We start from the raw sequence: 27,116 nt of genomic DNA on the forward strand, positions 1-27,116 counted from the left end.
ATGCCCTAAGAAAATGTCTTTAAAACTTCAACAGCTATTGTATTCTGCATAAATCTAAAAGCAAAGATCAAAACACTTTAGAGAAGTAGAGATCCTTATAATGTGATGAAACAGCAAATCAAGTTCCATAAGCATCAAACCTTTGTGATGGGTTTACCAATGACAAATCCACACCAAATTCCTTATTGATGTATGAAATGTGAATAAAAGTTAATATTATCTACAGAAGTTCATTATTTTACTTTTGTCTCTCTGAGTGAATGCTATTTTACCAGAAAAATAATTTTGTTTCCCCTGCAGACAGAGAGAGATTTTTCATAGATTGATGAAATGAAAGTTTAAACATAGAATTATACATCTAGTGAAAACACATCATCAGCTTAATGTATGTCAAACTGTGGGCAATCATCAATTTTATGTCTTTGCCTTTAATAAAGACTAACTCTGTAACAGGCTCACACTGTTTTCCCAATAAACTTTCACCTCTGGATTTATAGACCTGATAGCACATGAGTATATTTCTTTTAAAACAATTATAAATTGCATATACTTAAAAACATGGGTACAGTTCCAATTAATATTTATAAGAAATTTCAAAAATGAAAAATTGTAATCCTTTACACTTAAAATTTTGTGAATAGGTTAGGGATAGAACACTGTGGCTTAGGGGCTATGCCTATACTGGTAATTTTCTTCCTCCTAGAATGATGTATACAGACCACAGATTGTAGGTACATAGTTTACTGGCATGCAGATTCTTAAATTCTGGAATTTCTGGCCCCTAGTAAAAATCTCTATGACTTTCAGCTTCTCAGTGGAATGTTAGTGTGTGAATTTAAATATTACTTTTCAATTACTTCTGTCTTTTTCACACACACATTGTTTTCATTACTAGGACCACAAATTACAAAAGTTTTAGACCTGGAAAACTGTTCTCTTTAAATTATTTTTTAGTTTATCATAAAGCAACATGTCTATGTGACTAATTCACCCCAAAGTAAATACTGAAGACATAATTAGCTATGAGAATAACGTCAATCAGCAGTTGAGTCAATGGCACATTTATGATGTGCATCTTTTAATGACAGTTGCCCTGAAATGCAAGATGTAGTTGCAGAGTATTTGGGCTGAATAGCAGGAAACATATAGCTAATGATGGCTCTCTTCTTTTCAAAGAATAGATTCCTTCTTGGCAAATCCTTTTACAATAAAGCTGGATGTCACATATTTAATGCTTTGGACTCTTCTATTTTAACCATGCTGTCTGGGTGACTTAATAATAAATTTGTATAAATGTAAAGTGAAGCAAAAATTACTTGGCTAAGCTCATTTTAGGGAGAATATTGGTTGTTGGATGAAATATGAATCTTGAGGTGCAGGATTATTACCTGCCAAGTACTCATGTAGTTATACTAACGATAGTGTGCATTGGCCAGAAAATAGCAAGGGATGATGCAAGTTTTCAGGTATAAGAAAAACCAGAGACATCAGCAGTATTAAAAGGCATTTGAAAGTTAAGAAAAAAGCAACATTTGGGCACATTTGTAAATTACATTTTGTTGTTTGGTGGACATACGTTCATCAGTTCAGATAAAGAAGTTCCCTCATTTCAGTTCATGAGATTGAAAATGTACTAAAGTATACTTGGGATAAAACTCATGTGAAGTCTTCAAAAGAGTGAATCATTCATAAAAATTTCCAGTATGAATATTCTCAAGGAAATGTATGGAACTGGAGAACATCATTCTGAGCAAGGTGAGCCAGGCCCAGAAGACCAAAAATCATATGTTCTCCCTCATATGCGGGCTTTAGATTTAGGGCAAATATAGTAATGTTGTTGGACTTGGGTAACACCCTAAGGGGAGAGCACATACGGGAGGTATGGGGATAGGTAGGAAACCCAAAACTTGAAAGTGTTTGATCTCCCCACTGCAGAGGAACTAATACAGAAACCTCAAAGCAACAGAGTTGAACACAAGAAGGGAATCAGGAACCAGTGTAAACATCAGTTAGAGATGAATCAACTTGGGTTGTTACACACTTGTACATGGAAGCAATGCTGGGAATCTCTCTGTACAGCTGTCCTTATCTCAACTAGCAAAAATGCTGTCTTTCTTATTATGCTTATGTCTTCTCTTCAACAAAATTAGAGAGAAGGGCAGAACAAGTTCTGCCTGGAAGCGAGGGGTGTGGTGGGATAAGATGGTAGCAGGGCCAGGGGAGAGAAATGGCCCAAACAATGTATGCACAGGTGAATAAATGAATTAAAAAATTAAAAGAAAAAGAGAGAGTACAACAAACCATATAGCTAAAACAGCTTGAAAGGTCTGACTTAAGATTTTTGTCAATAGTCCAGAAGAAAGTAAGAGAAAAATGACTACAGGGACAGGAAACTAACATATCAAGTAAAGGAAACATACTGCTCTTCAACAGTAACTATGGACAATCATCTTCATTGGTTGATTCAAGCTTAAGTAATTAATTTATTAAATCCAGTCACTATTATCTTAGCTCTTGATTCTCAAGTTAATGATTGTGTCAATAAGGTCCATGTGTAAGTAGCTAACAAAAGTTAAATTATTTGAAGTATGTTCAATTCATTGCCTCTCCCTGATCCTTTGAATGCATAAGCCTGTCTGACCATAACTTTGGTGTTATTGATAATTTTTTAAACCTCACTTTTAATCAGATTTTGCAGAAGCAAAGAGTTAAATGTTTACTCTCTGCTCTTGTGTGAATTTTGTGATGCACCCATGATAGCATGGGTATTGCTAAAAAGGGAGGCATTGGCTTCTGCCAACAACAAGGATGTTTCTGGGCTGGTGTTATCACTCAGTCATAGAGTGCTTCTCTATCATGTGCATGGACCTAGATATGATCCCCAACACAACAGCAACAACAACAAAGAATTACCAAATATTTTATCCTGAATAAAAATGAACACTGGGTGCACTTATCCTGTACCCATTAAGTATGGTAAAGAGACAAATTCTACATTGCCAATTATTCCTCTAGTAGTTTAAGAATAAGCTTAAACTTAGTTTTTATTTTGCATGTGAAAACTTAATTTGCATAGAGAAATTTATTTTTCAGTGAGATTAAAATTCCCAGAGCCTACATGTCATATTAGTTGCAAAGCTTTAGGAAAAAATTTCCCACAAATGAGGTAATTGAAATGTACAGCCCTTGTTACTTATCATTTTGAGAAAAGTTTCTTTTGCAGTTTCAGATTTCTGTGAGCACAATTTTTAAGCAAGTGTACCATGGAGATTATGACAAATCTCTACTTAAGAGAATTTAACATATGTAAAAGAATTTTCAAAACCATGAAAGGTGAGAAACATCAAATGCCCATTCTCTTTTTTTAAAGCAAACAAGTTTTTCTAGTAGAAATCAAACACTTTAAGTGACTATGTCAGAACACACAAGCCATTCCTTTCCTTTCATTCTCTTTATTCTTCTAGCAATTTATATTTTTAAGCATAACGCAAATTAGGAAAAAAATGAGTATTGCTTCTCAATTTTCAGAAATGAGTAAATCTTTAATATATGTATGTATAAATAGATCAAAATATCCAATACAAAGGATATCAATTTAAATCAAATTTGAATAACATTTCTTTTCTCTTCTCACTTTTCGAATCCTTACCATCTCACCACTTTATACTCCCTCAAATTATTTGCATAAATATGCTAAATTATTTAAGAAAAAGGTCATGGCACTTCACTTATCCAATGTCACGTTCTTTTTTATTTTAATTTTAGGAAGCAAATATTCTATTTAGCTTGCCCTGTATCCTACTTGACCAAAACACTTATTTTGGTGTGAAACTGATCTAAATACATGTAAGCAATGAACATTACTATAGTGAATATAAGATTTCTGTTTTAATATTATATTTTTAAAACATTACAAATTCATTTTTGATGTGTTACTAACACATACATTTTTAATACATACAAATATGCATACCTATATGTGCATATGTATATATTTAATATATGCAATATGTAATACCTACATTAAAAGAATCAATTGATTGGTTTCTAGAATACCAGAATACCAGTTAGATGTGTAAATCATTTTTGATATATCACAGAGGGAAACTTCAGCCTCTTGGATTAATGATTATAAGTGTCACTTCAGCTTCCATTAGCCATTTTACTGTATGTTTTATTTACTACTTTTAAAATTATTCTAATTAAAAAATAAAACATGCTTTAAAGACTGAAGGAAAAGCATTATCTTTGGATTTCTTTCTAAAGCTGAGCAAAGTTCTTTAGAAAAATTAGTCATTCTGAAGAAGATGAAGAAATACTATGTCTTTGGTTTTGCTTTATCATGACATTGCATACTTATTTATACTAATGCTTACTATTAAATAAGTCCTTAAAATTTGTTTACTAAGTTACTTAAATATCTGGAGTTACAAATGTAAATATGCAATTTAAAGTAAATAATTACCATTTAAACCCTATCTTCTTTGGTCACATATTGGCATAGAAAAGAACATTCATAACCATATATATGTTAACTGAATAGTCACTTGAGAATGATGACGGAACATTTATTTTAAAATAAAATTTCTTCAGATAAGCCAATGCATACATCATTTAGTAAAGACTAAATAAGTAATAAATAGAAAAATAAGATTAAATTTTTACCATAATGAACTAACGATATTTTCCAATTGCCTTTACTTTTTCTTAGATCATCATTGATTTATTATAAGTAACCAGAACCACTCGAAATAAACACTGCCAGTTCATATTTTCTGACATTCTTCTAAATAAATACTATTCTGAATCATCACTAAAATCTCAACTAAAATGATACTGGAATCAGAATCTAGATTGAAATTGTCAAGGGCATTGTTCAGTATTCTTTTGTATGAAAATGTAATTTTAAGAAAAATGGGAAAGATAAGTAATATTAAATAGTTCAGTTGTTTTAACTTTTTCTCAGAAATCAAATTCTCAAACCTTTTTGATAATTGTCTGAACAATTACATGAAGGTCTTGCTCCATGTTCTGTTAGGTGTAATAAATTACAAACGTAATATATCTTCTGCAGAATGAATTAAACACTATCTTTTGACCTAAATGCTTACCTTGTTATTAGAAAAAAATGTCTACTGATTTAATGAGTAATTGAATTGGAAAAGAGATTTACTGATTACTACATCTCACTGAAAATGATGTAGCATAGACAATTTACACTAAGGACATTTAATGGAAGTACGTATCACTTTTTGAGAACTCATGTTAAAATTAGACCACCAGTCCTCACTTTACAAATCTCACTTTCTCCAGAAATATGCATTATTCATAAACACTTCTCCAACACTAATTTTATTTAAGTTTTTCCTTATGTAATGGCCTTGACAAATATGCACACATGAGGAAAAATTCAAAAAATAGCTCCACCAATAATTTCCCATAATTTAGGGGTTATTAACAGTAAAAGTATATTTCTCATTTTCAGAAAATCTGCTGGATATTTGATTATCACATTGAACGACATAAAACTGCTGATACAATACATTTTGACCTGAAAAACAACAATATCACTGCTCAAGCTTCATATATTCTAGGTAGTAGTTAGACTTTCCTTTAATACTCAAATATCTAAATAAATTGCTACATCAGTTAGACAAGATTTATGGAGAATTTCTATAAACTAGATGTGCAGGAGAACTTATTTCACACAGGTAGACATTAATAACCATGTGGAAATTATCAAAATGTTTTGGTCTTCTATATTGTTACTTTGATGTGCAGTGAGCAGCAAAATGCTTTAAAAAAAGCAAAGAGAAATCACTAATCTGAGAGTTGTTAAATTCACAAACTAGGTGAGATGATGAGAATCACAAAATAAAAGAGAATTTAAAAGATGCGCTTTAGTCAACAGAATTAATGAGTTGAAAATATGTGCAGTATACTAACCTAAGTAACTAAAGAAAGATGACAAAGGCAAAACAAACACAAGCTAAGAGAGAATCTTTGCTTCATATTTACATAATGAAAATCTGGATTTACTTTGGAAGATTTCCAATATGGTGGAATACACAGTGGCAATAACAACTTGGATAGACATGTTTCTTCGTTTATTCTAATGTACGCACACAAGGATAAGAATTCCACTTGTACGTCTGTCAGATTTTGCTCCTTTTTCACATGAAAAGTTATGAAAGACAGAATATCTGTCCCACTTGTAGGAAAATCATTTTCCTGAATTGCTTCTGTTAAGTAATTTTTTCCAGTAACAAACACTTAAAGGAAGCCCATTGTTAGTACATCTGACTGTGTTTGCAAGTCAGTCAGAGCTTTATTGCTTCATTTATATAAAGTTTTTTTAACATATTTTGGCCTCCCAAATATTTGTCTGTCTTAAGCATCTTCTGCATATATTTTTTCTAAACCTGACTGTTAGTCATATGTAACACTTGAAAGACTGATAAAAATGCCATTTTAACGTAGTCGTAGAGCTTGATATTTAAAGGGTCTAGAATAAACTTATTTATACAATGAAAAATCTTTTGGAAAACAAATTGTTAATATTCAACATTATATATTATACTAATAACTGTATAATTTTAGTTTTTAATGTCAAAATATTTGTAGCTTAAAATATTTCATTTTTCTATGTGAATTTCTATCCTATGGTGTGAATTCTATGTGAATTTACTTTGTAGAAAAAGTTTTAAAGCATTTATTCCACTCTAAATAAAAGTTCAATGTGACTTTTGCTATTAACATTTTATGTTAGTTTGGAACATCATGTGTGGTTATTTATTTCCCTTTGATATAATCAAGGATAAATCTTCCATATAATGCAAATGGTTTTCAATGAGTTTCTATTGAAGAAATATATTATATTCATGTATAATATGAAACCAGTGTTACTTTTGTTAATAAATTAAATATGAAGAAGCCCTCCTTTTGATTTTAAAAAGCCTCCATTTTACTGACTAACAATGTTAGAATAGTTGGTGGGGGAATAAAATAAAAATTAATAATTTTTAAATCTAAATTGAATATTCCTAAAGTTAAGTTTCAGTTATCATGTGCCTTAAATTGAATGATGTGCTAAATATATTTACTATGGTATTGGCATGTTTTAGGTTTGGCCTTTTTTCAAGTCAAAGATATTAGCATAGAGTGTCTTAGTTTTCAAATCAAAGCAATTACGGACTCATGCTAGATGAAAAAAGTGGGAACATGAACATTAATTTACAATAGAGAATCATCTTAATTACAGTAAAATAATCTACCTCACAACACTTTTGTACAATATGCTAGTCAAAAAAATCTTCACTTATGTGTTCACTTTTTCAGAAAGCATTTAGATACGTAACAAAGCCATACTCTTCTGGTCATATAATCGTTTACTCTGTATTGCCAAGATAATTGACAATAAGTAATGGGGTAAATTCAGAATCGTTTCCTTAAAAATCCCAAGCACATAATCCTAACTGTACATTTTACTTTCACTTTTAGAAAAAGAAATACTTTTTAAAAACAAGATAAGAATAGGGATTTTCTAGCTACTTTTTTTTTAGCATAAATGCATGTTTAAAAGAGAAGAAAATGAAGTCGCTTGTAGTAAAACACGTAATCTTTCAAGAACTCACTTTATGAAGAAAGTGATAAAAATTCAGTAGAAGAACGAAATCTAAATAGTAAAGGAAAGAAGAAAGGGATAAAACATGGAAGAGTATGAATATGAAAAGTGTTGTGTAAAAACCTCAATAATATATTAGATCAATCTCCTTACTATGCTTTCTCTGACCTTAAATCCCCTGGTGTGGAACATAGTAGAGCTTAATACTAAGGGGTTAAAATGTTACTAGGGTGGTGGCAATAAAAGATATTTGGAATTGATTATGCAGATGAGAACTTAAAGGAGTTAGTTTATTTCATCTTGCTTAGCATATATGATAATTTTAGTTTTTTATTTAGGAACATATGTGATCATTTCTGACATTTGCCTAAGTAAGACTATATGGACATATGCTTCTCAATAAATACTAATGTCTAATAAATGAATGATAACTCTACAAATACACTTATAAAATTATTTATAAAATATACAACAAGGTTATATACCATCTCATATGGTTTTATAAGAAGTTATACATAACACATTATTTTTAAACTTATTTATTGACAAATATCAGTATTTATGGTAATTTATAAAAATAAACAGATAGCATTTGAAAACTCACATCTTTGATTTTATTATTCTGAGTAACAATTTTGAGGGTATTTAATCACTTGTTTGTGCAGAAATTCATAATAAATTAAATGAAAGGCCAAAAATCTCCCTTCTCTTATAAATCATTAAACAACCTTATCAGGCTCATTACAACATTAATCACACTATAACAGGATGTTTTAAGTATGTGACTTCTTAGAGCAAGCATTTTTTCAGTAATCATTTCAAACTAATTCTTATGAAGCTAACACAATGCCTAAATAGAAATTACATGTTTTATTTAACATTGCCACTTATGTTCAGGATTTATTATCAAAGAAAGGATAATATGAAATTTTATTATAGACATACTTTTCAAATGTCAAAAAATAAAATGATTTGTGTTTAGAAAATCATGAATTTGTATTAAAATCTATATAAAATGTTGTGAAAGTCTCCTAAAATTTCAATTTTAAATGCCTGTGAATGTCAGAACTTTTTCAAAAGAAAATTCAAGAAAACATAACATATAAAATAACTAAAAAGTAAGCAAATCAAAGCCTCTAGAGAAGAATGGAGTTTGATTAACTATTTATTGGTGATGTTTGATAAGGACAATAATAAATAGGAAGTAAATGTTAATTTTTTAATCTGCTTTGAATATATACATTTCATTCTTCATTATAAAATTTCAAATATTATATATATTACATATACTAAAGGAAGAAACAATCCATTTTTGAGTAAAATACATTCCCATAAGAAGTGTTTTTTTGTAACATTAATACTACCTGTAGGTAATATATTCTAAAAGCAAGAAGAAACATACACCTGCCACAAATACAATATTTTCTTTGAAAACTAGTATTCTCAAGTAACAAGTGGCATTGGATATTGATAAAACAAATGCAATTTTTAAACATTTGCCTAGATCTAATTTGAAGGCCATTACATATCACAAATTTTAGAAAGCACTTGTAATTTAGAAAAGGGATTCTAGTGATTCTATTTTTTAAGATTTTAAAATATGATAAGTAAAAAAACCGTAACATGTACCTACTAAAATTCGAGTCTATTTGGATAAAATTCAACCATACTAAGTTTCTTTGCTTGTACTTATCAAGCAGAAGCACCTATATTCATCTACGTTTCACTTTTGCCCTTTGTTTGCTTCATAACTGCATGATAATAAAGTTAATTATTAATAAAATGAATCCAACATAATATATTTTAACTTTGGTTGTTCTTTTATCAATATCTGTGACTCACAATTTTCCATTCTTGCTGATAAGTCCACGGATGTGATTAAAGTTTTAGGAATTGCTTCATTTTACTTGTCTTAACTAGAAATATAGACTGCTATTTTGACAATAAGGCTAATGTCCACTTAAAAATAAAACTAGCATAATTGGAAGAAAATCAGTTAAAATAATTAATTGATTCAACTAGATGGCTTACGATGCAGATGGATTGTAAATATGCTCAATTCTTCCTTTGTGGATCAAGAATGTGTTAATTATCTAGTTATTTAATTCTATGAGACATTTTATCCCTCCGGTATTTATTTCAGCATTATGTATCATGATTTCTGAACAGAAATTAAAATTGAAAGCTATTTTTAACTTGAAACTATCCAATTGAATCCATTAAAATTCAAAACTGCTATATACCTCTAGATCATACTTGTGAAATTTCTAATACAAATTCAATAAAAATGCAATAATCTTTGATGAATAAGATCACAAGGAAGTAATAACTTTAATTTGCTTATGCTAATTATATAAACTACATCAAAAATAGAATTATTGAAGAGAAAGCCTAGGTTTAAAATTAGAATTTTAAAGTATGTGTGTTCCCATTTTCTAGACCATAACTGAACTGCTGTTGATAGGTGGTTTCATAGATAGACTCTCTTTTTGAAAACTAAGATGTCTAGAAGAAAAGAACCCTTAATATTCACTTTAACTACTGTGATATTTTGTTTCCTCATGAGTGGTATAACACAGCTCTAATATAATTAATGTAGCTGGAAAATGAATATAATAGGAACATTTATCCACGTGATAATGTCCATGTGCCTAGTCTTTAGTATAATTATTTTGTATTTCAAAAATGTAGATAAAATAAATTTATATTTTTCATTCTGCTTAAATTGGGGCTATGAAGTAAAAAAGATATGTATTTGTCTCTTCACATGGCTATTTCTTATTTTTGTAACTTTGGGCAAGTCTTAATTTCCATATTTCTAACATGAAGATAATTAGAATATGTCCTACTCATAGGGGCACAGATATAGACACCAAAGATATAAATAACCAAAGAACAGAGGAAGCTTTTGATTAATTTGTGCCAAATAAATACACATATAAATAATTATCAAATGTTCATAAAGTAATTGCTTCATAAATTTGACATTTATTTTTAGCTAAATAAGTGAATTCTTAAGCTTCTGTGAGCTTATTAGTTTTGAAAGTTGATGAAGTAAATCATTTCTAGTAGAAGAGCTAAAAAATACTATTGACAATTTTTATTTGCTTTCAGTCATATATGTTTCCATTCAGCTTTGCCTGCTTGTCTTCAGTAGATTCAGAAACAAGACTGCTTCTTCATTATTTTCTTTTCACCATATATGTAAAATTTCAAAATTTATCTCATATGAATCTCAAGGTAAAGTTTTGAAACTCTCCTTCTACTTACAAAAACTATATGAAGAAATTTTCTGTACAAATTAAGTTAAAGTCATGAAAATTATCTCTTAATTTATTCAAAGGATTTAGTATGCAAAAGAAATATATGCCAAGAAGGACAGGGTAGGAAAGAGAAAATAGGATAGGAAGGAAAGCAAAAAAAGAAAAAAGAAGAAGAAGAAAAGAAGAGGAAATGACAGATGACAGTAGAGGTTGCACAGATTAGTAAGTAAACCAGATAAAATGCTTTCTGTTTATAATGAAAATATTTAAAATTTTTAGGGAAAGATACCATCTCAGCTATGTAAAATAAAATTTGAATTAAGCAAAAACAAGTAGGGTAAAATACAACTGAGGCTACTGGATTTTACATTTAATTAAAAGTTGTTAATTTGTATTTTAAGAACGGCATGACCTTTGAAGGTATGTTTACTGAACAAAAGTTTGCAACTGTGCTCCATTAATGTATTAAAAGCCTAATGTGTTAGAACTTTTTAGCAAGAGAACAAACACCTTTAAAATAAAGAAGGAAAATACTTAATTTTCTATAAATATGCAAACCATAAGTCTCTTATAAATTGAATGGTTCATAATTTTTATGGAACACTAAAACTTTACATTAATGTATTTTGGGGTCTTAACTCATAGAAATATACTATTAAAGTTGAGATGATTATAAAGCTCCCCTTAGATTATTTCTTCAAATCAAATTTCTTGGAGTAGAGACACACAAATTGCAATGGAGCAGAGGGAAATTTTTTTCTTTTTTGGCAGTACTAAGGTTATTTTATTATTATGATGATGATGATGATGATTGTTCTGGGTGGGGGTAGATCATAGCATTTACAAAGGTTTTTACAACATATCAAATATATCATACTTGAGTTCACTCAGGGAAATTTCAGTAAATTTTAAATTGCAGATTAAAACCTAATTTGGATGTATCTAAAATTCAAGATGGCAAATGTTATGAAATATGTAGTAGTGCCTTATACAACTTAGATTTTATTCAGAAAGTCATTGAGTATTTAAGGATCTAACAAAGTCACCATATCCAATAGAGTTTTGTTTGGGATTTATTATTCAAATCTGTACTTAAAATTAATTCTAGCACTTTGTAGCATTTCAGACTATATAATCACTATGTATTTAATTTTTAAAATTTACATAGCCCTTTTACTATGATAAGAGAGGTAAGAGAATGGTATAGTGAAAAGCAAAATGATTAGGGAAAACTAAATTCCATTCCAGATTGTCGTTAAGTAACTTTTGTGATCTTGGGCATGTTACTTCAAAAGGAATGAAGCCTCTGGAAAACAACGTACCTTAAGTAGGTATAATGGATCTTAGTTGACATTTAAACAGTATTTTGGTGATTAAGTTACTTCAGAAAGAGTCCAAGTTATGCACAAAGACAAAAAATTTCCTCTGAGGACATTTCTATGTAAAATAAATAAAATCAAATAAACCAGGAATTACTGGATATTATGGGAAATGCATTTCACCAAAATACTCTGTACTTTCTCCATTTGGAGCTTCTAATATAAGAACAATTAAAAAAAACTAATGGCAGACAAATTAAGCTTATTTTCATGAAAACGTCTTTGGTTATGAATTTTGTCAGAATAGTGCTAATTCAGTCAAGCATGACTATCTCATCACAACTTGCAGGTTTTGGTTTTTTTTCAGACAAATGTTAACCGTAACCCATATTCCATATCTAAGAAGCAGCTGCTGTCTATTTTTTCCTTTAAAATATTTTAAATCACTAAATAATTTCCAGGGTAAGTTATCTACAAGCAGTATAATTGAAAACTCCATGAATTTGAAGTTACTCATAAGTAATTTGGCAACCCTAAGTAAGTCTTTCACCTAATCTAAGCAAGTCTGATTTCTCCTTTGGGAAACAAAAAAAATGGAAAAGAGGCAAGGGATAAATATATATTTCCCACCTAGTTGTTTAAAGGGTTAAAAACAAAGTTACTTATTAATATCAATGTTAAGTAAAACTGTAGGTTTAAGGCAACTTTACAGCAAGGATAGGGTTTATTTTTTTACTCAGTAGCACTTTGGCAAAATATCTGTTATCATTTATATCTTTTAAATCTACCAATTATCTAATGAGAGTCATTAAAGAAAGTAAAAAGGGTTTGCTTCTCTGACAACAAAAGGTATTTTTGTAATACCTTCTTATAATCCAGTTCTTTCCAGGGAAAACAAATTATGACCTCCCAATGTGTAAAAATATTCACCTAACATGATTAACTACTATTACGAAAATCTATCCCGTGGAAATGCTTGAATATAATTCCAATAAAATTAAAAACCTGAAACCCCAAAGTTCTGCTTAACAGCATTGCCAAGACTTAGCTAGAGAAATACATCTTATTTTTTATTTAACAGTTTATAAGCTAATCCATAATAATAGATTTTCTTTTTTCTCCCAAGTACTCTCCCTCCAGACATATTCTCTCAAACATTTTTATTTACAGAGAACAAAATTCTTAGGATCTTAACTCTTGTTTCTGAGCCTATTTTAAATTTTAAAACTCTTATTTTTTTCCATTTCTCATTCAATTTGATTTCATCCTTATTTTCTAGTCCATGGTGATTATTATATAATTACATATTTACATTATCACATGTTTTAATCTCTAAGGCTTGGAATGTTATTGTAATTGTGTCTAATAAGATTCAATTAGTGCCCAAACTATTTTAAATTAAAAACTCCAAAATGATTGAAAATGATAATTTGTTAATTTTTTTAACATATACTCTTAATCGTATCTGGACCTAAAAATTAGCGCATAAGTTGACTGATGGAATGACCATTATTCTAAGGATCATAAAAATAAGGATCTAGTGCTATTAATGACACTTCAAAGGTACGTAGCCTTCAGGGAAAACCAAAACACAATACCTGGTCTATGCTTCTTTCCTCATGCTTCAAATGATATAGTATTTGCAATTACTGTTTCAAAGAATTATTGTGAGATTCAGATGAGACAAAATCTGCAATATCTTAAAAAGTGAGGAAAACAATTTTAAAATTCTAATGTAATCATTCACATAGTAAAAACCAGCTTGTGGTACTGTCTTTCCTTGTTATGGAGAAGTGCTGTTTCAAGTATGGTACTTTCTCCTTATCTGTGTTTTTGCTTTCAGTTATCCATGGTCAGCTGAAGTCCAAAGATATTTTTTGAAATTCCAGAAATAAAAAATAAATTTAAAAGAAATTTTATTTTAGTATATCATTATAATCATCCTATTTTATTATTACTTATTGCTGTTAATATCTTGCTGTGCCTTATTTATAAGTTAAACATTATCATAAGTAGGTAAACATAGAAAAAATCACAGTTTGGTTCTAACCATAGTTTCTGGCATCTTTAGCTAAGAAGAGTCTAGTATAATTCCTATAAATTTAACGGCAAATTTTATGATAAATATGCTTTTTGTTTTTAGTTTATCTGTTTCAAAAAATGTTACCACCGAAGATTGTTGTTGGGTCATCTAGTTGTTATAAATGGTGAAGTGTTTAAAGAAGTTATAAAGTGTAAAGACATCTTGAAAAAAATATTAAACTTTATGTTTCTAGAGTGTCTTCTATTTCTTTAAAACATGGTGTTTGCTGTGTAGTCAGTCCTTATCCTGAAGCCTGATTTTAACTTAAAATTGTCATTTTTTCCTACTGAGTATAATAAATTAATTTTTTTAGTGATACTATCACTGATTTTTTTTGCAATTTTATATGTAGTGTATATTATGTGGTATTAACTTCTGGCTACTTTCGTTCAACTTTCACTGCTGCCTCTTTAAAATCCATACTACAATTATATGATTTATAATTAAAATTCCACAATATATTCTTCTAATTAAAAAAAATCACTATTAAAACATATTTAGTCTGGGAGCATGGCTCAAATGGTAGAGAGCCTTCCTAGCAGGCATGAGGCTCCTACTTTAAACCTCAATATCACCAAAAAACAGTTAAAACATAATTCATATTGACTGTGAAGTGAATTATTCCTGATATCATTTTGCTTAAAATATTTTAACATTACTAATATTATCTAGATAAGTTCCAGAAATTACCTCATATTTTTCCAGTGATGACCCAGAGAAAATCTGACTTTAACACTGAATACAATTTAATATGATATTTTCTTTTGATGCCATTGTAAATTAACTACTTTTCATTTTGTTTTAAACATGAAGAGCATGTGTTCATAGAAATGGCATTCCTACTCTCAATAGAGTATATTTCCTTCTACAGTTTTTGAAAATAGTTGAAAACATTTTTGTATTTTTAATATTTGTCTTTCATTTCTCCTATTTCTTTTTGTATTTGTGTATTTTAGAATTTCCCCTATAAAACAAAGTATATAGTATTTAGGTTGGTGTATATTCCTCGTAGGCAGAGGAAACAGTCTATGCTTAGCATTATTAAATAATGGTTAAGAAAAATGAAATCCAAGGCAATTTTGGCAGACGCCCAAGTTCATTTAGTACTTAGAAAAGACATTTAAATCCAATTGGTCCTCAGATCCTCAAGTTGTCACCAAACAAGCTCTGCTGTTTGCTATTAAAGTATCAGAGTTTAAAAAAGACGTACAGTTTCATTGAGGTCATGGTGGCTTCTGAATCTCAATGTCACAATTAAGACAAGTACTTCATCTTTGAACTGACAACTTTTCAGTAACTTTCCTAAACAATGACAGAAACACAGTGTGCCTCCTATTAGCAGTTTAAACATTTAAACATTTATATTTAACTTATTTCAATCAATGTTGTTTGCTTGTTTTTATTTGGCCCTGGTTCTATATCAAGATGAACTGCACATAAAAAAATAGAACTACAGAAGTTTTCCCAGACTGAGTATAAATGAAGTAAAGTTTCATTTAGACTAAGGAACTATTCTGCTGTATTTCATGATAAAAGTATACAATACAGCATGTCTAATTGAATATTTGTTCTCAGCTTTGAGGGGATTTTAGAGGATAGCAAGTATGGAATAACCGTTTTCATTTTTTGTTTTTGTTGCCTTACAAAATGTTAGACACTGATAAGAAAATTAAAAGGAAATGTTAAAATTAGATAAGTGAAAACTCAAGTGGGTATTTTATCCTGAAATTCAAATGATTACCTGATATGTTCATTTTTTAAAAATATTTTGCAAACTAATATCTTCAAGGATTAATACTATGCTAAAAATGTCCAGAGTTTTTAGATTAAAGTCCAAATGCAAATAACTGTGTATCTTTTTCATTTAAAGAAATATATAATCCCTTGTTTAAAACATAAATTGAATCTTTTCTTTAAAAAAACCTACAACTGTTGGCTTATTTTGTTTTTGTGATGCTTGTTTGGCAAATGATGAATTACATCCTTTTGATAAAGTATAGTCTGAGCAGGAGCAGCAGCTACATGCCCACACTGCTAGAAAAGCAATGTAAGGTTATTCAGGGAAGAAAGGAAAGCTTTGCTTTGATGTATTTTGCTTGCCTCCCTTCTTGCCTAACCCAAACTCCCTAACAGATACACAAACACCTTGACATAGGGAATGAGATTATCTGGAAAACAGAATAAATTTTAGAAAATTCATTCAAATTTTTTCCTAAATTGTATTTCTTAAACTTTCAGGGAAATGTACATTTAAGTCCTTAGGGTAAATAAGAACTTATAAAAATAAAAGCATCATTTTAGGAATATATATTTCTTGTCATCTTCAGTAAACGCGCATTTCTACTCATTTAAAAAAATGAGATATTTATATCATTTAATGCATTGATCCTTCATTCACTTGTCCTCCATGTCAAGACATCATTTAATATATTTTATAACATACTATTCACAAAGCACAAACTTTTAATAGTATCTATTCAAAGCAATGAGTGGGACACAGATTTTCTACATCTGAGTCAGAATAGAAAGTTGTCTAGCATCATAAATCTGGATATATTTAACTTTAAGATATTAAGATAAAAAAACATTGCATTTGAGCAAAGGTGTTTTGGAATGTTAAACATATTGGAAAGTAGAAAACAGGTAATCATATGAAGTAAATCAATGCATCTACTACCCATTACCCTATAGGAACTTTCTGCAGCATTCATTTCACTTTTCTGTTCTTTAGTTCTTTTATCTGTAAACTGAAGAGTTTAAACTCAATGATATTTCTGGTCCTTTTCACCTTCAGTTTATGAAATCTGCACCATAGTTGGTATATTATAATGTGAAGAGCAATACTCAATAAATATTTGTTGAATTCAATGTATTGTGACTATACATTACTTTGTTGTTCTTCTTCTTCATTGTTACTGTTCTATTAGAATGTAAACTTCTCAAAAAAATTACTTTCTATTTCTCTAAAGGCCATCCTTTACCCTCCAACCCCTACATCTAAAGTACTGCAGTGCTGGATAAGCCACAGGTTTTTAGTTATCAGTGATTAGTGAATCAATGAATCAATGAAGATGGGAATACCAACTATGTATAAGCAAAAATACCTTATACATCACTTTTTACAAACAATCACAAGATATTTCCATTTCAAAGAACCTTTAATGCAGTTCCTTCATCTTACTCTTGGGGAAACTAGTGCAAGGAATTATTTGCTTAAGTCAAACTCTATAGATACTAATAAAATATAAATAATAAAATACCAGATATTCAGATAATTTAAATAAACCCTCTGTTCTCACCATGACCAAAAACAATGGAAAGAGGAATTTATAATTCTGAAGACATCAAACGATGAATTGGACATTGGAAACCCAACGTACTTTTTATATTTATGATACAAACCTACGTACAATTGATTACCAAAGTCATGTTGCTTCAAAGATGACATTTCTGAAGAAAACTACTCCTTAAAAATCACTGACAAACACTTCCTAAAATGTATCATATGTAAAAACACAGATGAGCTAAAAGCAGTATAAATTATGAAATAACAATAAATATTTGCCACATTAAGTAAACTGAAATTTTACAAACTGACATTATGATAAGTCATAATTTGAATTTTTCCTGTAAATAAAATGAGAAATGTATGAGTGTCTGTGAGTGTATAGTATTAACAAATCAGTAGTCCTATTACTGTGTTGTCATATACTTTTTACAGGGTCAGTACCCAAGATATTAAGTAGGAGGAGAATATAATGCAAGAAGTCAACCAATTGATAAACTTATTTTAATATACTCAAATATACTCATCTTTGAGATTTTTATCTTTAATAAAATATGTATTTTTGTTTTTTTATATTCAGAAATTTAATAGAATATCCTGAAAGAAATAAGAAGGTTGGGATGTTGAGAATTGCCCTGGCTTAAAGACTGAAGACCAGCAATCCTTTTAAGGCTTTGCCTGCTAATAACTGGATAGCTAATTTCACCTGTCTGACCTTTAGTCTCCCCATTGAGGAAATAGGTATAACAATACCTTCTTTTTCTATTCAAAGTTTCTAGGAGACTACAATAATGTACCCACTTCCTAAACAATATAAAAACAGAATATTGTACATATAAAGATGTCGACTAAGAGAATGGATGAAAATAAAAGTGTGGCAGAAAATGATGTTCGATTTTCATTTTATATGATCATAGTAACCAAACAGTAAAATCAGTTCAAATTTCAATTTTCATTCTAATCATTTGAAGATTTTAAAAAGATGAATTTTCCTTTTGTTTAATTAAAATCCATCAGCAAATTAATTCTATTATTGTCACGCTAAAATTTTTAACCATTAAAACAGGCTTTATTGAACAGAGAAAAATCCTCTCTCAGGTTAACTTCTTTCTTTTTACTTTGCTGTTTTTGTTTATGCAAATCTCAGCATTGAAAATGAGCAGATTAGGTGGATAAATTATTCTTCAGGATTTGGGCTGCAAGTGGCAGCTACTGCCATTGTCATTTTTAGTTTCAAAATATATTATACTGATCCAATACTTAATGCATTACAGGCAATTAAAAGGGCAGTGTAAATCTTTGAACAGTTGAGGATTTTTAGAGTGCAAAAGAAGATAGAAGCATTTATGATTTCTGGAAAGTCTCTTCTAATTCAAAACCATAAATGAAAAAGACTCTTTTTTCCCCATTTTTTAAACTGCTTGATGATAATGCAATCTTTCCACAAATGTAACTGAACTTCTAAAGACAATTTTACTCTAAAATAGTTTTCTGTATTGATAAACCAGTGCTTTACAAATTGATGTTTTATATGACATAAATCTTGAGGGACCATGGTACATAAGTCAACTGTTGTTTTCTTTTAACAAAAGATGACCATGTTTTGGGGAACATGCTTTTTTGATGAACTTCTACTAAAAAATAATACCATTTTCAAATTTAATTAGATTAAACATTACAAGTCAATCTAGAATATCAAGGCAGCTTATGTAGCTTTCTTCACTCTGGATATGAACCACCAATGACATCTTCAGATAATACAACTCTGTTCAGACAATGGCATATAATGTGGAATATTATAATATAGTTAATCCAATTAAATGTACTTTTATTTTTCCCAAAGGTAAAATTTATATGTCTTTGATGAAAAGATGTGTCATTTATTTTTATGGTATACTCTTCCCTTGCCAATTCCCAATGTTGTTGAGAGGACCTCATTGAATATTGAGAAAATGGCTTTATGAAAATTGCCCCTTTTTGGACACACACAAAATAACCTTTTAAAAGAAAATGGTTTTTTAAAGGGGTTTCCTAAGCCTCTGAAGACATAGTAACTGTATGTTGGTATGAACATACATTGACAAAAGCCTTAAAATCCTGTATGTGGGAGGATGGAGGGGCTGTAGAGGAGGGCACCTTCTGAAAATATTTAAACTCATGCTATTATGACAATCCCGCTTAGCAAAAAGGAGAATGGAATAAAAATAAGAAAACATTGCTACTGAAAACATAAAAGGAATGACCCATGGAAAAAGTACACACCAGAAATGATTAGATACAGAGAAACAGTGCCAGGAGTGTGTAGTGAGAAATTCAGGAAAGTTGGAAATATTCCCTCATATACAATATTAGAATCCCTAGATATAACCAAAGAAAGACATTTGTAAGCATGATAATAATATAATAAATCAGAGGAATTCCACTAAAAATAAGAACAGCAAAAGACAAACAGCAAGAAAATTTGGTGAAGAATATCTGACGAATCATTAAAGTTTGAAGTAGTGGTTGCTTTTTTTATTTGTTTGTTTAAAGTTTCTTTGAGGTCTCTAGAGAAAAGTCCAAGGTGGCTATGTGGGAAGACTAAATAAAAGGGAGATAGTAGTGGAGAAGTAGGAGTTTAATTAATCTAGAGAACAAGAGCTGAGGAAAAACTGAAGTGAGAAAGGAAAAAGAAGCATAGTATAGCTACTTGGCAGTGTCTCAGAGGAGAGAGGACAACAAATTAAGGAACTCTAAACCAGAGGTAGAGAGAAAGCTGGAGCATGTGAAGGCAGGACATATGACATAGCATGCAGAAATAATGCAAGGATACGTCTGGGAAATGGTATAAGACAGGGATAGGTGTGCCTGCAAGTGGCTGGAGTGCAAGTTTCCAGGACAAAAGATGTTTACTCTTTTGATGGAAGACAAGGATGAGGAAAGGAGGGATAAGGAAATTATGATAAGTAAAATGATAAATCTGTCTACTTAGACAGACTCTGTGACAAAGAAAAGTTTTCTTCTCTAAAGTAATATTCTTTCCAAGTTCTACTGACATTTCAGGCCCTATTTCATTTGTTCTGTTTTCTGGCTGTTACTGGACTTCACTCTTCAAAGCATCAATTTATTCAATTATTCATTTAAAGACAAACAACATTTCTACTGTGTGCTACATCCTGCTGAATATTTCCACCCTACTGTATTGTTGTTCTTTTAAACAATGTGCTTGAAAAATCGTCAGTGGTGGTCCATATCGACAAAACACATGTACCTCTTAACTCTATAGCAAGCCATAAAGCTGCTGTCCCATTCCCTTCCTAAGTCTGTGACTTACATGACCTTGAAGGTCTTCTTCCTGGCTAGACACTGACTAGAAATGGCTATTTTTTTAAGTCAGAGTTATTCTTTCATGAACTTTTTCTTAAACTCTTAGCAAAAATTAATTCCTTCATCTATTATGCTCAGTTAGAGCACTGAATACACTGTATCCCATTTTTTATAATAGTCTCCAGGATCAAAGAGGCCCATGCCACATTTTTCATAATCCATTTTGTATTCCTGGAGCCTAGCACATTGTTTGGCACAGTAGGTGACTAATTAATATTTGTAGATTCTTTGGTGAATATACACATGACATCTCCTTTAAAATATGTGAAGATTATTAGAGAGATTTAGCTTTCAAATTTTCCTTTTCCATTAATAATTTCCTTTTCCATTTATAGAAAATGTGGCAAATACATATATTTCCTCAATGTTGTCAAAACCAGTGTATTATACAAACTCTCCTTGTCTGTGTACCTCCCCTTGCTACCCTAAGAATCTTATGAATCCTGGCTGAAGGCTGTTGTGGGCTGCTTGCATAGAAAAAAAAATTCTGCTTTCTAAATCCTTTATCACATTTCTTTCTGCCACAGCAACCTGGAAGCTTTCTATCAAAAATTTCTATCTTGCAAAAAAAAAAAAAACCATAAGCTTATGAATACCAAGAGAAGGAATAATGTGAAATCTCCAGTCCCTTTTGCCAGGGTTTCCAGCTGCAGAAACCCACCATTACTTGGGCGTCCATGGGAATAGCATTCAGGTGAAGAAAAGAAAGGCAGTGGGGAAGCGGGTTCCTTTCAATCAATGATTGAGCTTTAGAAAATTAACGTGTATTTATGATTGGTCTGAGTTTCCTTCCCCTTCCTGTATTTCAAACGTACAGAAAACTTTAAGATTGCTGCCAGCGATATATCATGTAAGGGAAGCTTTCCTTGAAAGGGAAGAAGAAAAAAAGGAGTGGGAAACCCCTACATTTACATAACGGAAGAATTCTTGGCTTTGCTCCTTTTCTTCAACATCTTCCACCTGCCTCCAAACGAAAAGACAGCAGCTAACCAATCTGTTGCGATCCTCCTGGGAACATATTTCTCTTAGGAAGGTAACAGCTTCAGGCTCTAGGTGCTTTCACATGCCTTTCCTCTGTTCCCTCTCTCAAGCCTTGTGCAACCTCCCTGCTTGAGCGCTGAGGCCCTTCTCTCAAAGCTAAAGATTAATTGTCAGCAACATGGGGAAACGGATTAGCCTCAAATTCAGGAAAGGGTGGTTACTTCTTAAAAGGAACAGAGCAAGGTGATAAGGGAAATCACAGCGGGCTTTCGTCTTGTGAAAACCTATTCAGGAATTTTCCCAATTTTGCGCGACAGTCTCTAGAACTGAAGATGCAGCTTTATAATAAAGGGTAGCCTCTCCCCTGCTGCATCAAAGGCTGGAACCTTTCCTCAACTTCCATTTTCCAGCTTCTTCTTTCAGTTAAAGGGGACTCAGCATTGCAGCTTCGCCTTACCCCCCCCTCCCCAACGCGCTATTTCTTTGGAAAGACGTATTCCTCCAACCTACACACACACTTCTAGGGAGCTTCCTCTGTGGCAGGTGAAGAGACAGCCAGAGGATTTTAAAGAAGCCAGGATCTTCACATCCTTAATCCTTACCCGGGCGGGGAAAGAGGTGGGGGAAAAGCAGCGGAAATTTAATAGTCATAACTAATATTGCTTGTAGAAAAACTTGCCCTCCAAAATGCCACTAAGTAAATTCACTGTGAATAGTGAGGGTGCGAGCTTTTCAGAGATAGAAGAAAGCGCGGGGGGAGGGGAAAGAAAAAGGCGGAGGAAGACCTCAAATCTGGGTTTGATTTCGGCTTTCAAAATACACAAAGGCCAGGCGAGTAGTGGAGGGTCCCTCCTTCAACCCCGACGCCCACCTCTGAGGAACCAGGGCCCAGTAGAGAGAAGCAGGGAATGCAAGCGCGGGAAGGACGGAAGAGAAATGACTGCAGCGACGCACAGGGAGCGCGCAGGGCAGGGTCTCGAGCGCGCAGGGCAGGGTCTCGAGCGCGCAGGGCAGGGCCTCTAGCGCTCCCGGCCAGGACTCGCCACTAGGTCTTCCTTCTCTCCTTCCGCTGAGTCTTTAGGCTTCTGACATCATTGTCAGAAGGAGTGGCTGCCTGGGCAAAGGCGACCTAGGAAAATGGATCTTGGGCCTCGCTCGCTGAGGCGCTCTCTAGCCGCGTGGCAAACTCATTGCCCTGGAGGCGGCGGGTCTCAGATAGTGGAGATGGGCGCGGTAGTTCTTAATTTACAGAGGGAGATAATGTATCTTTAGATTTTAACGCGACCATTTCTTAGTACTTTCGTAAAACCTCCCGCACACAGTCCGCACTGCCTCCAGATGAACCAAAGACAAGAAAGAGGTAAACATACATACACTATTACTTCGACTTACTTTCAAATGCCCTTCCCCCCACACACAGAGGAAAGGACAGCCCTGAGGTTATTTCCAGCAGTGATTGTGACAATTTGTCAAACATTATTCAAAGTGGAATTCCATTTAGTCCTTACGAAGTTGCGAACGTGCCTGAAAGTACACTCCTTTTCTTTTTCTCCCTCGAGTCACACCTGTTTTGCTTTTCACTTTTTATGGAGGAGGTCGAAGTTCTCTTTAAATCACAAAACGCCCTTTTTGGTGTTGTGCTCAGTGTTTAGAATTCTCCTCCAAGTGCTCCTCAGGTTGTTTCCTGTTTGCAGTGCTGTTAGGACCATGTAAGCGGCTCCTCTAACACCATTCTTCCCTCCCCTCCTCCTCACTCCCTATCTTTTTCTACCCTTCCTCTCAGCCTAGACGCTCAACCACTTTTTCCCCATACAATGTCCTTTGTACTTAAATAGCTCCTAAACTGTTTTAAATGCCATTTGGGGAACTGTTCACATAGGGAAAGACGCGGGTCTTAAAATTTTGTTTGTTGCCTTTGCGGCTTAATTTTATTTATTTATTTTGTCTCAGTCCCTCTCCTTTTCTCTTCGCTTTACTTTATGAGTGGTTGCCGCAGTGGCGCAATTTGGATTACCACCATCAGAGACAACATTTTGGAAGGGCACTCTGCTCACAGAGGCGAGTGCCCGCCCGCAGGCACGCACGGGCACACACACATCTCGTACTTGCACCCCAGTACCCTTTTTCCCAAATTGGCAGCCCAAACAGTGGATCTCGGAATAAATCAACCTGGAAGCAATGGGGTCGTCTTCCGCCAAGCTCTAAAAGTGTTTCCTTGGGGGAGTCAAGTAAGCGGCTCTCGCTATATACTCTGAGATACTGAACAACCTCAGGAGTTCAGGGAGGAGGGTCGCTCATCTCTTCTAAAAGTCTCTAAAGAGAAGTGCTAATTTACAGCTCCTCGCTTTAAAAAAAAGTCACCTTTTCTGATGATGCTATATTAAGAGGCATTTCTTTTTGCGAGGTGCCGTTTTATGGCATCACGATTTGGAAAAAATTCTTTCTTTATGGACAGATGAACTGTTTTTCGGGTCTCTTTTAGGAAACGCTGTGTATTTGTAGAATAGGTGGGCATTTTGGGCTGAGGGATAATACATCATTTCTTTAGAGAAAGAAGAACACTTTTATGCTCAACTACACTTTTAGGAAAAGTCTTTTCTGGAGAAATGGATGCTATTTTTTTTTTTTTTTTGGCTGCGCGATTGTAAGAAGTTGCTTTAAAAAAAAAAAGAGGAATTTTCCACACCTACTACCTCCACATTCAGGAGGTGCTGGCTGAACACAGCCCAGTAAAATAGGGTGGGAAGGAAGGGAGGAAACGCAAGCGTCATGAGGGACATCCAGGGAGACCCTGTGCGCTATCCTTTGCTCTACCCCAAGTGTCCGACCCGCAAGGATTAGAGACAACCCGTCAAGGATTCCAACCCATCTCCCAGAGAGGAGTGCAAGTGGGGCCGACCAAAGGAGGTCCAGGCATTGCCCCTCAGCTCTGATCGCTCCACCAGGCTCAACCAGAAGTCTGGAGCATGATCTTTTCTCAGCACCTACCCCAGTCAGAATTTCCTTCAGCCTCGCTGACGCTGACTGCATCTCTTAAAGTGAAAGAGCTTTTCGCACAGCCAATGTCAGGGAAATTCATGCGCAGACACTTTTCTGAGAAAAGTGAGTGTTTTCGCAAAGTAACCAAACCAGGCGGTGACAGCGCCAAAGATATTCTCTCTGAGCACACATCCTGGGCTTGCTCTCTCTTGACGCTAGGAAAGAGAAGCGGAAAAAGGGAGGGGGAAGGGAAGACACCAAAACGTCTCTAAAACCACCCTGTGGTTTATAGTACAGACCCCAGGCGCAGGCAGAAACACTCTGTACAGTAAGTGTGGGACATGCAATGCCTCCACAGCCGCAGTCTGTTCTAGCACCCGGACCGGATACTTACCCAGTGAATGACTCCTCCTGAGTAGAATGAAGAGGTAAACGAAAAAGAGAAAACAGGCTTCCGCCCCTTCCACGGAGACTGCGATTTCTGTAGCGGGCTTTACCGCCACAGGTCGCAGTCTGCGGAGCAGCTGGAGTCGCGCAGGCTGTTTCTGAGCTGTTCGGGCCGCCCGGCTGCCTGGGCTACCTGTACTATCTGTGCCGCTTGTGCTGCCCGTGTCGCCTCTACCACTGCCACTGCACACTATCTGGCTTGCCTTCCTCTTTGCCGCGCGTGCTGCAGCTTGCTGCTTTAGCTCAAGGCTCCTTCAGCTCTGACAGTTAGCCGACTGTAGGGAGCCAGTGCCGAGCCAGCCCTTTTCAATGGCAAGGGGGAGGGACTAGACAGGGAAGGGGGAAGGGGAAAGAAAGGGAGGGTAAGCCAATGGAAGGCGGGGATGTGTGGGGGAGAGAAGTGAATACAGTGCTCTGGCCACCTGCTGGGAGGGGTTGACACAGCACCAACTGCTGGGTAGCCCCCTTTTGCCCCCACCCCCAGCACTCCACATCCCCCCAAGGCTCCTGAGGCATTCCCTTCCTGCTGACAGAACCTTGGGGAGAGGCGGGGGCAAGATGGAGGTAAGCTTAGGAAGTTACTGCTGGCAGCCGAGAAAAAGCGGCAGAATGCATGTTGGCTGTACACTTGCGTTTGGGACCCGCTGCTAGGGAAAACTCACCGCTTTCAGGAAGTCCGCTTTCCCCAGGGGAAAAAAAACAAAACAAAAGAACAACAAAAACACCCCAAGGGCTTGTTTTGCTCTTTCAGACCCGGTAAGTTTTCACACCTTTACAATTTTTTAGAGAAGTTTGCTTTGTGTATAGATACCACATTTTCTATACACAATGGAATTTTATGCAGCCATGAAGAAGAACGAAATGTTATCATTCGCTGGTAAATGGATGGAATTGGAGAACATAATTCTGAGTGAGGTTAGCCTGGCTCAAAAAACCAAAAATCGTATGTTCTCCCTCATATGTGGACATTAGATCAAGGGCAAACACAACAAGGGGATTGGACTATGAGCACATGATAAAAGCGAGAGCACACAAGGGAGGGGTGAGGATAGGTAAGACACCTAAAAAACTAGCTAGCATTTGTTGCCCTTAATGCAGAGAAACTAAAGCAGATACCTTAAAGCAACTGAGGCCAATAGGAAAAGGGGAACAGGTACTAGAGAAAAGGTTAGATCAAAAAGATTTAACCTAGAAGGTAACACCCACGCACAGGAAATCAATGTGAGTCAATGCCCTGTACAGCTATCCTTATCTGAACCAGCAAAAACCCTTGTTCCTTCCTATTATTGCTTATACTCTCTCTACAACAAAATTAGAAATAAGGGCAAAATAGTTTCTGCTGGGTATTGGGGGGGGGAGAGGGAGGGGGCGGAGTGGGTGGTAAGGGAAGGGGTGGGGGCAGGGGGGAGAAATGAACCAAGCCTTGTATGCACATATGAATAATAAAAGAAAAATTAAAAAAAAAAGAAGTTTGCTTTGTCTTGTTCTATGTGCTTTTATGGAGATATCGCTGGCTGCCCTGACTCCAAAGAACACGCAACAAGCCAGCACCATTTTCTCATACAAAGGATACTTAGGGCAGACTAGTAGAAGTAGGGTCAGGAAATCGGCAATGCTGCAGTTTGAACCAAGAGACTATTTCTGCATGTATCATAGTCAACTGTGAGTGGGAACTGATACTCCGGTTGCCTTTCCAGACTCATCATTAGGAGTGATGGGGTTTTGTATAGGGAGATCCAGCCTTTGGCTACCACAGAGAGCAAGATAA

The 27,116-nt window shown here is 33.7% G+C and overlaps 1 protein-coding gene across 3 annotated transcripts in view; it reads right to left on the reverse strand.

Annotated features, from left to right (window-relative positions):
• Positions 1 to 25,636, reverse strand: part of Pcdh11x (protocadherin 11 X-linked) — a 633,628-nt gene extending 607,992 nt beyond the window's left edge. For all 3 annotated transcript variants that reach the window (XM_074064461.1, XM_074064460.1, XM_074064459.1), the window contains exon 1: positions 25,296 to 25,636. The gene's annotated coding sequence lies outside the window, so the exon portion shown is untranslated. The remainder of the gene's footprint in view (positions 1 to 25,295) is intronic.
• Between the last annotated feature and the right edge of the window lie 1,480 nt (positions 25,637 to 27,116).

The sequence above is a fragment of the Castor canadensis genome, chromosome X (genome assembly GCF_047511655.1).
Source record: "Castor canadensis chromosome X, mCasCan1.hap1v2, whole genome shotgun sequence".
NCBI lineage: Eukaryota > Metazoa > Chordata > Mammalia > Rodentia > Castoridae > Castor > Castor canadensis.